Below are 13,523 nucleotides of genomic sequence, written 5' to 3' on the forward strand. Positions count from 1 at the left end.
TTCCATATTTCATCCATCACCAAATTGTGTGGCGACTCTGCTTCACATGTTTGTGTGCATGTGAGCCCAATCATTTATTTCTGACTACAGTAACCTCTTCCTCCTCTGCCCCCGTTCTCATTCCTTAGGCCTCTTTCTTGAATGTTACGACTAAAACCATGTGTGTCACATGACTCAGAGACTGTGACAGCCATTCTTTGTTCCTTACATGAACTTCCTGTTTGCTCATGTGCCCTTTCCAGGCATTCCTATGACACATGAGACAGAGGTACCCCCAACATTGCCACAAGAGCAGATGCTACAGGGCAAGAGGGCAGATAATATAGGAGCAAGAGTGAGGCAGCTGGAAGCTCACAAGGGAGAGGGAACAAATCACATCCCAATCCTAGCTGGGCACATATCAGGATCCATTTTGCCTCAGAAAAAAATCCTGAGCCATAAAGGATTCTTTTATACCCCTATAGATTTGCTATAGTTTGAGCACATGCCAGGGGTCAAATTGAATAAGATAGAACAAACCTGAGCCGAAAAAGTGGACCTTACTGCCCAGCTACAAATATCCCCTTTGGGCGCAAAGTGCTTGAAGCAGGGATGGCTGTGTAGCTTCAGCTGTACAGTGGAACCTTGGTTCTCAGACGTAATCCATTCTGGAAGTCCGTTCAATTCCTGAAACCATTCGAAAATCAAGGCACGGCTTCTGATTGACTGCAGGAGCTTCTTGAACTCAAGCGGAAGCCGCGTCAGACGTTCGGCTTCCGAAAAACATGCGAAAAACGGAACACTTACTTCCGGGTTTTCTGTGTTCAGGAGCCGATTTGTTCGTCAACTAAGCTGTTCTAAACCAAGGTTCCACTGTACTTGCATGAAACAGACTACAGTGGCGGACTCGTGCTCGTGCTCATCGGGAGAAATGGCTGACCCGTAACATCTCTCCCGACCCCCATGGGGAATTTGGCGGCTGCTAGGGGAGTAAAGCAGTCTCCCCACCCTCCCGGGTTGACGGAAGGGGCCGCTGGCCTGCGAATGCCCCTTAACCCCCCAAATCCTTCAAGGGATGGGGGTGGGGCTTGGGTCGAGCACCCAAGGGGGCCAGAACTCCTAGAGGCCATCTTGTTTGAGCGCGAGTTCCATGATTTAAGAGGAGTAATTGGATTTAAATTTATGGACATGCTTCAAAAGACGGGGAGGAAGACATTGCCAGAAATTCCAGCCTCTGAGTGATGAGAGAGTCGAGGAAATACCATATTAAATAAAGAAAATGCTACAGACTGAACAAAAAGGGAAGTGAACTTTTTATTTTTTATATCTTAAGACGCACTCAACACCGTTCCTGGACGGACAGTCTAATGAATTTAGAACAAACGAGATGTTAGGAAAAAACTGTGTGGATGTTGGAGTATATATAATAGAGGATTTTTAATTTTTTATTCTTTGGAAGTTGTTCTGCTAAGCCATAAATCTGTCACAAGAAGAGTGTTAATATTTGTATCTGGCTGATCCTCGCCTGAAAAAACTGCAACCCTGCAATCGGTGGATTTATTGAGCAGAAGCCGGGACATGACCTATTGGGATCTTTAAGATGGCGTCTGCCTATGTTTTGATTGTTGGAGCGGCCTGGGAAACATCTCAGTTTGGAAAAGAAGGCAAGGATTTATGGGGAGGCTGGACTGGACAGAAAATCCACACAGGAAGAATGACTTTGTGTAAAATCTCGCTTGATATTTATCTCAGAGGCTGTGACAAGAGGAAGAGAACAACAAGAAAGAACTGTTGGGAAAGATCGGGACTATAATGGACTATAATGATTGGAAAGAATTTGGAATTTGGATTAGGATGGCAGCAAGTATTGTTATTCAGAACGCCCAGACTTTGAAGCGTGGGAAGTCAAAATTTTTATGATTTGGTATAATATTTGGTTTAATAGATATGTATTTGTATAATTGGGAATAATTGATGTGATATGATTGGTTTGCAATTGAAAATTTAATAAAAATTGATTAAAAAAAAGAAAAGAAACAGACTACAGTGGCACCTCAGTTTACGAACTTCATCTGTTCCTGAAGTCCATTCTTAAACCAAATCCATTCTTAAACCCAGGCGCACTTTCCCTAATGAGGCCTCCCACAGCCGATACCCTTCCACTGTTAGGCTTCTGTTTGTACACCAAGGTAAAGTTCACAAACCGGAACACTACTTCCGGTTTTGAGGAGTTCATAAACTGAACAGTTCATTAACAGGGCTGTTCGTAAACCGAGGTACCACTGTATTAGGCCCCTTTCTATTTGACTTCAGATCTGATTTTGGTGTGAAAGCAGATTTGGCGTAATGAAAAAAAAGCATCAATAAATTTAATGAACTCAAATCCATCATGGCAAAATATTGATTTATAGAGAATTCCCCATCAACTCCACAATTTTTTAGTACATGAGTTTTGGGGCATTGAGGCCCCACATGAAATTCCAGTGGTTCCCGTATGATATATTTTTGTAGTAAACTATGTTAGAGATGTAAGGAACTAAGATGTCTCCTGGGCTTGCAATCAAGTCATTTCCACCAGACCACACTGCAGTTGGTACACTCATGTCTTCTATTTTATATGAAGGCGGCACACTCTAGAAAGTAAAAGACAGTAAAAGACATGTGGTGGGGGTGTACTAAGATTAAAATATTTTTGGAATTGGTGTATAATGAATCTGACTTAATTGATTTTCTACACCCCCCGCTTGGTACCCTGGTCTCTACGTGCAACGAGCCTGACAGTGGACTACCTAAGCAAGACCAGTCTGAAATGCTCTCGTCCTCATATGCCTCGATGCCAGAATTGGAGGCTTCCATCATTCTAAGCCCAATACGCAATCAAGATTCACAGCATTTGTCAAATTCTGACCCGTTAGCAACATCGACACAAGATACAGCTGTTGACCTGTTACCTTTGCAACCTATACGGGTCGGCAAAGCCCTTGCTCTGGAAAAACCAGCTGAACATCTTGATATTTGTAATAGTGTCATCGAAGATCCTCTGGGCCATATCAACTTATTGGCCCCTCAGTTAAAGTTATCACACCCACCTAGGGACCAGCGACCTCAAACCTGGAAACACCAAGCAGAGCAGAAAGAGGATGAGCCTAACCCAGGAGCCTCAACCCATCGGAAAAGAGATTGACTGCCACTAATTCCACCATCACCCTATTTCCACATTCTATCTTGGAATGTGGTGGGATGGTTATCTAAGCAGGGTGACGTCGACCTTCTGGATTTTCTTACAAAATTTCAGGTTATATGTCTACAGGAGACATGGTGTCTAGATCCCCATGTCCCTTCTTTACAGGGATACGAAGCCTTTGTTACCCCTGCGATAAAACCAAATATCCGGGGCCGACCTAGTGGCGGTTTAGTCACTTTTGTTTCAACCAAGCTAAAGTGCAAGGTCCAGCAACAGCAGTGGGTGAAGAGTAACAATTTACAAATCTTACTCATTTCTAGCAGTGAAGGAGGAGATTTCCTTTGCTTTAACATATATATCCCTCCCATAGGCACCCCTCCCCAGTCGTCACAAACCTGGGAAGATCTAGAGCTATGCTTGGAGAAGGCCGAACTAGAACTCCCTGGCATGGATATCCTGCTGGCCGGTGATTTCAACGCCAGGATAGGAAATGACATTAACATGTACTGCTCCAAATCTCAGTTCCTGCCAGAGGCAGATTGGTTTATTCCCTGGTCCTCTGACGATAAGGTCTTGAATAAGGCAGGCATTACACTAATGGAGACTGCCTTCAAATACAATTTGTATAGTCTGCATGGTACCTATATGGATAGGTCAGGGGGTTTCTTTTCTTTCCTTGGGCCTAGGGGTGCGAGTGTTATTGATTATATCCTGGTCTCCCCAAAACTTTTGGAGAGGTCACAGGGCTTCAGCACTTTCAATAGAACTGAGAGTGATCATCTCCCTATAGCAATCTCCTTAATTCCCCTTGGTTTGGAGGAACCGCAACTCCATCACTGCACAGACCTACCTCCAATTCTGCCCCCCCGTAGGCGTAAATGGAACAGCGATCTGGAATCTAAAATCAAACAATGCTTACACTCATCAGATTTATTGGCCTTGAGAGACCAGTGTATTTTATTTAATTCTGACCCCTTCTCAACATTCCAGCGGGTCTCAGAGTCGCTCTTCCCACTACTCACGAACTCCAATCCTCCCAAACAACAAAACAATTCGAGGGCCTGGTTCGACAAAGACTGTAGGAACTTAAGATCCTTGCTCAGGAAACTACAAAATAAGGTAAAACAGGAAGGGACTCTGAACTCCATGGTGAACCTTCACAGGTGCCGTTCTCATTATAAAAATACTCTAAAACTTAAGAAATCCCTCTACAGGAAGGAACAATGGGAGGCACTTGACAAAGCGATTAAATTGCGGGACGACAAAAAATTCTGGGAAATAATTGCTCAGGGAGTTTCACCCAAAGGGAAAATTGTAACCAACAGTATCTCATCTAACTTATGGTACCAACATTTTCCCCAGCTCTATACAGCTCCATACAGTGTTAAGCCGAGTCAGTTTCCTCCTCTTAAAACCGATCTGTTAATGGACTGGGATCTTGTTACCGAATTAGAATGTTTACAGCTAATTAAAACACTCAAGAATGGTAAAGCTCCCGGTGAGGATATGATTCCCCCGGAGGTGTTTAAACTAAATGCCCAGTGGTGGGCCGCTACTTTGGCCCAACTTTTTACTGTAATAAATAATCATGCAGAATCCCGGCAAACTGGAAACTGAGTCTGGTAGCCCCCATTTATAAGAAGGGAGACACCCAAGACCCGTCAAACTATCGCCCCATAAGTCTCCTGGACATCGCATACAAACTCTATACTCGCTACCTGCTAAACAAACTGGTTGACTGGGCTGACCACTCTAACTTGTTTAATCCGGAACAGGCAGGGTTTAGAAAGGGCCACAGCACAACAGGTCATTGTATGGTACTACAGACAATGATAGACAAGTATACAAAGGTACATAAGAGCAAGCTTTTCGTGGCTTTTGTAGATCTTACATCTGCCTTTGATTCAATCTGTAGGGACAAACTATGGCAAAAACTATATGAAACAGACATTGACAGACGACTTCTCAAAATACTTAGAGAGTTACATACAGATACCACAGTCAAAATCAGAACCGGGATGTCAGGCAACTATACTGACCCACTGCCACTGGGGAAAGGGGTTAAACAGGGTTGTTTGTTAGCACCGTTCCTATTTAATTTTTATATAAACGACATTGTTCAACATATGGCGAAGTACAAGTCATCAGCTCCTGCCCTGGAAGGCAAACATCTGAATATATTGCTATATGCTGACGACATGGCTGTCATGGCACTTACTCGAAGGGGCCTACACAGCATGCTGGAGGGGCTCGCAGTTTATTGTTCCCAAAACTCTCTAAAGATAAATTATGACAAAACAAAAATCGTGGTGTTTACTAGAGCTTGCCACACATTTAGATGGTCTTTAGATGAACACATAATTGAACAGTGTCCTTTTTAAAAATATCTTGGTATTACTTTCCAAGCTACATCTAGCTGGCATGCCCATGTCAAGGCTGTAACCCTTCTAACACGTAGGACAATTGGTGCTTTGCTCAGCTTCTTTTATACGAGGGGAGGGCAACTGGTGATCCCGGCACTAAAAGCTTTTGTTGGAAAAGTGATTCCCCAGATGCTATATGGGGTAGAACTCTGGGGATGGAATCAGAAGCTGCTAGAACGGCTTGAAATCTTCCAAATTTTTTATCTCAGAAGAATTCTAGGCCTCCCTCAGACTACTCCGGCAGCTTTCCTAAGAGTGGAAGTAGGATTACCTTCTGTGTCTGCCAGGGCCCACTTAAGATTTCTGCGTTTTTTCACCAACCTCGCAGATGCCTCAAACACCTTATTGGCTAAGCAAGCCTTTGTATCTTTACAACATAATACTACTTGGCGTCAAAACCTATTAGATATTCTATCCAGATACAATCTACCTGAGTTTAATACTCTCAAACTGTGGAGCCCTGATAAAGTTCGGGAATGGATTTTTGAAAAAGACGCCTTTTTGGACACCACGAAGATAAAAAAACTCTGGGTTTTTCTACTGGTTTCCCCGAGTAAAAGCAGTCAAAATCTGTGCCAACTACTTGGTGGAGATCACTGATCCCACCCTTCGGAGAGCTTTTACTATGGCACAGTTTCAAACATTGCCAACTGCATATCTGACCAGTAGATTCACAAAAACCCCAGTAGAACATTGTTTATGCCCTTGCCTTATGAAAATTAAAGAGGATCTTACACATTACCTCCTCTATTGCCCCATTTACTCAGGCTTTAGAGATGCAATGCTGCAAATTATACCCAACTCTATAATCAATCCTGAAGATAGAGTAAAATTTTTGTTAGTTGATGCAAACCCACATATTACCCATGCGGTAGCGGTTTTTGTGATGAAGGCCATGAAAGCCAGGGAAAGATTTATGGATGACAATGTAAAGACCCCTTCATCATCTGTTTAACTCGTTGCTTGTCTTCCTTCTCTTCCTGTTTTGTGGGATGAAGGTTTTGTTGGGATAGCATGCAATGAATTTTAATATTTTTAATTATTTTTCTTAATCATTTAATATTTTTAATTATTGTTGTGTTGTTATTTGTGTACAGGCATGGTCCTCACAATAAACGGATTTGTTGTTGTTGTTGTTGTTGTTGAATTAAAAAGGATATTTAGGTACACTTTCCCCCAAAAATCTGAAGCCTTCTTATTGGGGCTGATGGATAAAGAGATTGCAAAATCAGACCAAAGGTTCTTCATGTATGCCACTGTGGTGGCCAGAACACTAATTGCCCCAAAGTGGAAATCACAAGAGATAATAAATAGTAGTAGTAGTAGTAGTAGTAGTAGTAATATATTATTTATACCCCGCCCATCTGACCAGGTTCCCCCAGCCACTCTGGGCGGCTTCCAACAAAATATTAAAATACAGAAATCCAGATACAGATACCTTCAATATCAGAGTGGCGAACGAAGTTGCTTGATTTTATGGAAATGGCCAAACTGAACCACAGAATCCAGGACCAGGATGATGAGAAATTTCATAAAGAGTGGAGTAAATTTGTAGACTATGCTAAAGAGAATTATAAAGGAACGAAAACGCTGGCAGTTATGAGATAAATCCTATATCTTTGTTTTTAAGTAAAATTGAACAATACACGAGAAGATTGAATTAATTTACCTGCTGCGGGGAGGAGGGAAGTCAGAGCTGGGGAAAGCTATATAGTGTATAGTTGTCAATTATGTGTTGTATATATTGTTAAAATTTGAAAAAAGAAATCAATAAAAAAATATTGGTCAAAAGAAAGAAAGAAAGAAAACAAGTAAATTAGTATACATTAAATGTTCTAAGAGCTTGTAGGAAGGTTTTAACTGTTTTTAGAATTTGTATTTTCTGCATTCCCTCTTGTTCTAGAGCAAGTAATCAATGAATGGGGGGAACCCTGAGGCAGTTGCAACTAATGGCAATTGAAAGCTTCCATGAAAGAGCTACACTTCCTGTTTATATTATTATCTATTTTATTTATTAAATTTGTATACCTTCCTTCATTGGAAGATCTCAGGGAAGTTTGCAGCATAAAAAATACAAAAATCTGGACGTTCCGGTTTGGAGCTTTTCCTCTTTATGAGTTTGCCTAACATTTAAAAAGTCATCATAAGGTCAGAGCCCACAGATTTCTAAACATCTGGTCCTGTGAGAGAAGGGATATACACAGAAGTGTACATGCCCAGGCTTTCCCTTCAGGCTTTGGTCAAGTGTGTATAAGTCTGAAACTGGATCCAGTGTTACAATGAGGTTGGGGCTACAAATGTGAAAGAGACAGCTTCTACCTGTGTTCATTGTGTGAAGAAGCCTATGAATGATCTTCTGTAGTTTCATCACTGGTGTACCATCTAAGCCATTTATGAAAAATGGCTCTTATCTTGTCATTTCTTTCCTTTAATATTTGGTTTGTAGTAAGATCCTAGTTAATATGGAACAGAGAAATGCCAGCATTTACCCCACTGATCCTTAGAATTTAGGAAAGTTTTGGAAACTTCCGGTCCACTGCGGAGGAATGGTGACGTGTTTCGTGCCGGGTCTCTGAGAAGACGGCATGGGTAAAGCTGTTAGAGCTTCGAGGGTGGTGCTAGGGCTAAGCGCACCCCAGAACCCCCACCACACGGAGGAGTGGGGACCCCAGGGGTCCAGTTGAGCATTGGAACTCACCCCTCCGATCTCTCTGCGATTGTTTTTGTGGGGAAGGAAGGGAAGGGGCTTGAGTCCGCTCTCGGCTCCATCACACTCAATAGCTGGAAGCCTTTTTGTTGCCACTGCAAGCAGCGGATTTCCTATTAGAAATTAAAGCCAAATGAAGCAAGGTAAGAGGAAAAAGATTTAAATTTTAAAATAACTAATTTGGCAAAACAGAAGCAAAACAGGAAGTCAGCTTCCGTTTCTGCAAGGACTCCTTTTTTGTGAATGGGAGTGGAGTAACAGTGACAGCCAGTGGAAACTTTTTATCAGCTTAAGGACTCCAAAGATTCCCTTTCTTTTGGATACTTTTTAGGAACAATATAGCCTGTTTGCCCTGTTAGGGGAATTTAAGAGATACAATTTGACAGTTGGAAAAAGACTGAGCTGTGCAGTGAAGTACTGGCAAGATTTGGCAGAGTGAAAGATAAAAGCATTGGAAAAAGAGATATGAACATTAAAATTAAGAAACCCTGGAACTTGGTGGCATAAAACCGAAGCTAAGCAGGAGAACTTTCTGTCTGCACTGGGGGAGAAATCTCTCAGATTTTCCTGCCTGCCAGGAAATAAGTTGACTACCTTCGTCGTATGGAAGTATATTACATATCAGTTTGAAGTTGGACAATTTGGATTATAATAATTTGGATTAAAGCAATTTGGATTATAAATTAGTTTGGATTATAATTAATGGGTTATTCAGTGTGCCTGTTATTTGTTTATTTCAAAATGATAAACTGTTGTACATTCTACAACACAGAACTAAAGAATATAGAACCTCACACAAATCTTAAAAACAATGTTAAGGACATGTAGACCAACAGGACTGGCCTGGGACATTTTGCCAGTTGAGGCAAAACTGAAGATGCCAACCCACCCTCACCTGCAATTGCCGCACCCTCCTCTGTAGGCACGGTCACATGTAGGCAGCCCAGGGAGTAAAAGGAGGCTGGGCAGCAGGCAAGCAGGCAGGTCACGGGACTAGCAGGAGTGGCATTCTCGGATCATGCCCCCACCAACATCCCTCACAGCTATCTGGAGTCTGCTGCCCTGAAGCGACTGCCTCTCTGCAGCTCATGTGTGGATTGTTCCTGATGTAAGAGCAGGGGGGGGAAACACATTGACTAATTTGGGAGAAAAGAAAACTTTTCAACCAATGTCAAAATATAAAGCAGTGCTGCGAATTGGAGCCACAGTGCTAAAAACATGCTCAAGTCACAGCATACTGTCCTAACAGGGACCGATAGTACCATGAAGATAGAAATCTTCTATCACAGATTTACTACGTGCAGCCTGTTAGTAGGAAAAAGAACTTCTCAGATGCCCTAGTCCAGAACCATATAGGGATTTGTACAGAAATACTGTATTAAACGCTTGAATCTAGCTTGGGAGAAAATTGGCAGCCAATGCAATGCTTTCCGTTGCTGATAGGTTGCCAAAAAGAGCAACCATGCGCCTTGACTCTTTGGCACTAGCTGAAGCTTCAAGGGCGGTCCCACATAAAGCAGGTTACAGAAATCAAGCCTAGAAGTTATCAATGTGTGATTCGCTGTTGCCAAGCTATCTTGATCCTGGATAATTTACAGCTGGCATATCAGTTAAAGGTAGGGAAAGGATCTCATGGTCGCTGGAGACAGCTGAACAGTGGATTATTTACACTAGTACAAATTGGAACTGGCTTTCTGTAGAAGGTTCTGAATGAGTAGGTCATGGGTTTATAAAGACCACAACACAAGGTGAAAATTCTCCCATGGAGGAAAACAGCAGGCCGTCTTTTACGTGTTTGTAATCTGCCTGGGAACCATATGGTGATAACTAGGCTATAAATGCATATAAATATAGTAATAGTCATTTCCCTCAAGATCACATGTCAAACCACTTAGACCTTGTTAGTATATGCATAGTATTAATTATGTTGCAAACTATACGGTATAGACAATGCCTGCATCTATTTTGTACATTGCTAAAAGCAACCCTGAAAATTCCAGTCCTCCGCAGGATTCTCATCCTCATAGTTCCTGACAAAACATAAAGATATATGGAAGCCTGTGGAAGCAGACAAGAAGTGTGAATAGATGAAGCACAACTCACACTATCTGCATTGTTTATAGTTTCTAGAGCTATCTTCACCTTACGTCAGAGATGGTTAAGTGTTAGCTCTCCACTGCTGGTTCCCGCTACCCCTGACCATTGGCCATGCTGGCTGGGGTTGATGGGAGTTGTGAAGGACAACGAGTCTCTAACCCCCAGACAGTGGTTCCCACTGTGCTTTCAGCAAAAATGGGATTAAACCTCCAGTTTCACAAAAGATAGGGCTTGGCTCTAAGTTACCTCAGGGCACTTTATCCAAAGCCTCTCACCACCTTACTACCAGTGGGGTTTTCCCTCTCATGGATCCCTACTGCTCTGGTTAGCCTCTCCCTTGGGCCACTTTGTGATTTTCTTGGCTTCACTGACCAGCCCTTAGTTTGTCAGAAGTACTTTGAACTAGCTTCCTTTCCTGACCCCAGGGAAGCTTGGTTCTCTTCTTAGTCACACAACTAGAGGAACTGACACACTGCTGGAGTCAATTAATGTTTAAGCACATTTAACTTTATTTATTAACTTGAGAACATGGATTTCACTGGTAACTTATAGTGCATTCCTTTCATTATTGGACACAGTCTTATTAGAGCATTTCATCCTTCCAAAACCTAACCTCCCACTCCCCACTATCTCACTCTCCACCTTCCCCAACCAACTCCTCTCCCACCAACTGACTCCTACTAACCGTTATCCCTCTTTTGTTTTCAAACACAGACTAGTACCGCCTCCTGGAGAACTGCCTATCATTGGAGGGATAGTTTAACTCCCAACGCACCGGAATCCTCAGCAGGCACTAATCCGCCACAGGAGCCAGAGTCCAACAACATCCAGATGGCCACAGGTTGCCCACTGCTTTAAGATATATATGTATTTTAATGCTAGCCGCAGCGTATTTTACTTGTCTTCCTTTACCTTCTGAGCTCTGAGCTCACTACTGAGCCAAATCAACATAGCTTTCCTGCATTCCATTTAATTCCATCTCCTTTGGGAATAGCAAGGAAAGACCAAGATCAAACATATTAACTGTTTCTTGGAACTGATGAATAATTCCTTTACTGTCAAGGCTATGAACATCTTTGATGAGAGCCTAATATATTGAAGACAATTGTACACCTATTTGAATGGTTTTTAATAGCTTTTAGGGTTTGTAGGTATAGTTTTCATTTTAAAAATAATTTGTATTTTTTTATATAGCTTATTTTTTATATAACGTGAACCAGAGTTGTCAAACAATCTGTTTCAGGATCAAATATGGCAAGAAAAAGAAAAGGAAGGATGCATCACAATGCTCCTACTTCAATAAGGTGAATGGAGACACTGTCCATGAATGAAAATGAGCAATATTTTATTTGTGTATTTAGCAAATAGCTTCAAAGTGGTTTGCAACTGCAAAATCAATGCATAATTAAATGAAACAATGGAAAATCCATTGGGGCATTAAGGCACCCTTAATTATATATCTATATATATAAAAATGTAAAAATCTTGAAATTGACGGCCGCTATGTTCTCCGTAACCGCTTGACCGATCGTCCTGAAATTTTGACACAGCGATCCAGGCCACTCCCCGAGGGTTGTAGGGGACATGAAAAACCTCAAATCACACACCTTGGCAGGATTTGACCCGCTTTTCCACCAAGTCAAACAGCGCCCTCAAGTGGAATTCCTCCCACAGTACACTCCCTCCCTTCCTGTGAAATCTAAGCCACACCCACAAATCAAATGACATCATCAACAAAGCAACTGAAAGTCGGCCATTATCAAACCCCTAGGCCCTGCCAGGCTGCTAGGCCTCCACTAGGCCCGGGGGGGTTAAGATAACCCACAAACCCCGCCTCCGCTACGAAATCCTGTAAAACAGGAGGCCTTGGCTCCATTTTACAGACTAGGCCTCAGCTCTACAGCCCTTTAAATACTATCCCAAATGGAGCCCTGGGTGGGAGGTAGGGGGGAGGAGAAGCCCAAATAGGACATGGGCTGACGTAGGGTAGGGGGAGCAACTGTCCAACAACCACCGAAACAGCCATTCCACCCCAAGCCCAAAGCCTCTCCCGGCAGCTGCATTAATAAACGCCTGACAGCATTAGGCAGCCGTTCCTCATTTCTCCTAACACACACTTGGGGGCACAGCGAGGGGTTTTCGCTTTATAATTTAGTGGGCATTGTGTAATGCTTAGAAATCCTGCTATGGCTTATTTTATGGGTATGTCTTATTTTAGGAGAAACAACTGATTGTAAGCCTCTGTGTCTTTTTATTATTATTAAAAAAACCAACCATGTACTTTCTCTCCCCAGTTTAAGTCCTCAGATATTTGCAGTGGCCACCCCCCCCACCCCATTTACAATATCTCCCCTCGGCTTTGCAGACTAGGCCGCTTTCCAGACTAGGCCAAGTGGAGGTGGGGGGGCAATAGAGGGCAGGGATACGTAATGGGTCAGAACGGGGGGGGGGGAGACACAGGGATGAAACCTGCCCTCTCCACAGTGTCTCGCCTTGACTCAGGGGGACTCTGAGGCTCAGGGGGATCCATTTCACAGACTAACGCACAGCAACGCGTGCAGGGCCAGCTAGTATATATATAAACTAATAGCACAAAACTAAAACAATAAATTCAGGAGTTCAATTCAGGAGAATGCCTGCCTTAACAGGTGTGTTTACATGATCCAATGGAATACCAACACAGATTGGGCCTCTTTTATTGAGAAAGCCCATTTCTGTGACAGATGAGAAGTTTGCTCTGTATTGTGCTGAGTTTTAAATGGCGATGAAACATCCAAGCCGAATGTTGCTGCAGGCAGCATGATCTGCAAGACTGGATGCAGATGAAGATTTCTGAAGAAAAGAGAGCTGGGTGCCACCAGGACATTAAACTTTTAAAAAAACTTCCCTATACAGGGCTGCCTTCAGATGTCTTCTAAAGGTTATATAGTTACTTATCTCCTTTGTTCAGGGTTGCATAATGCCATACCGTCCAACATTTCTCTTATCAAAATAGGGATGTCCTAAGGAAAGGCAAATTCCAGAATCAAATCAGATACCAGGATGGCTTCTGTAAATCCAGGACTGGCCCTAGAAAATAGGGACACTTGGAGGGTATGCCTTAAGTGATATGCAATGGCAGTTAGTAGGTCAG

The sequence above is a fragment of the Zootoca vivipara genome, chromosome 5, assembly GCF_963506605.1.
Source record: "Zootoca vivipara chromosome 5, rZooViv1.1, whole genome shotgun sequence".
Classification (NCBI taxonomy): domain Eukaryota; kingdom Metazoa; phylum Chordata; class Lepidosauria; order Squamata; family Lacertidae; genus Zootoca; species Zootoca vivipara.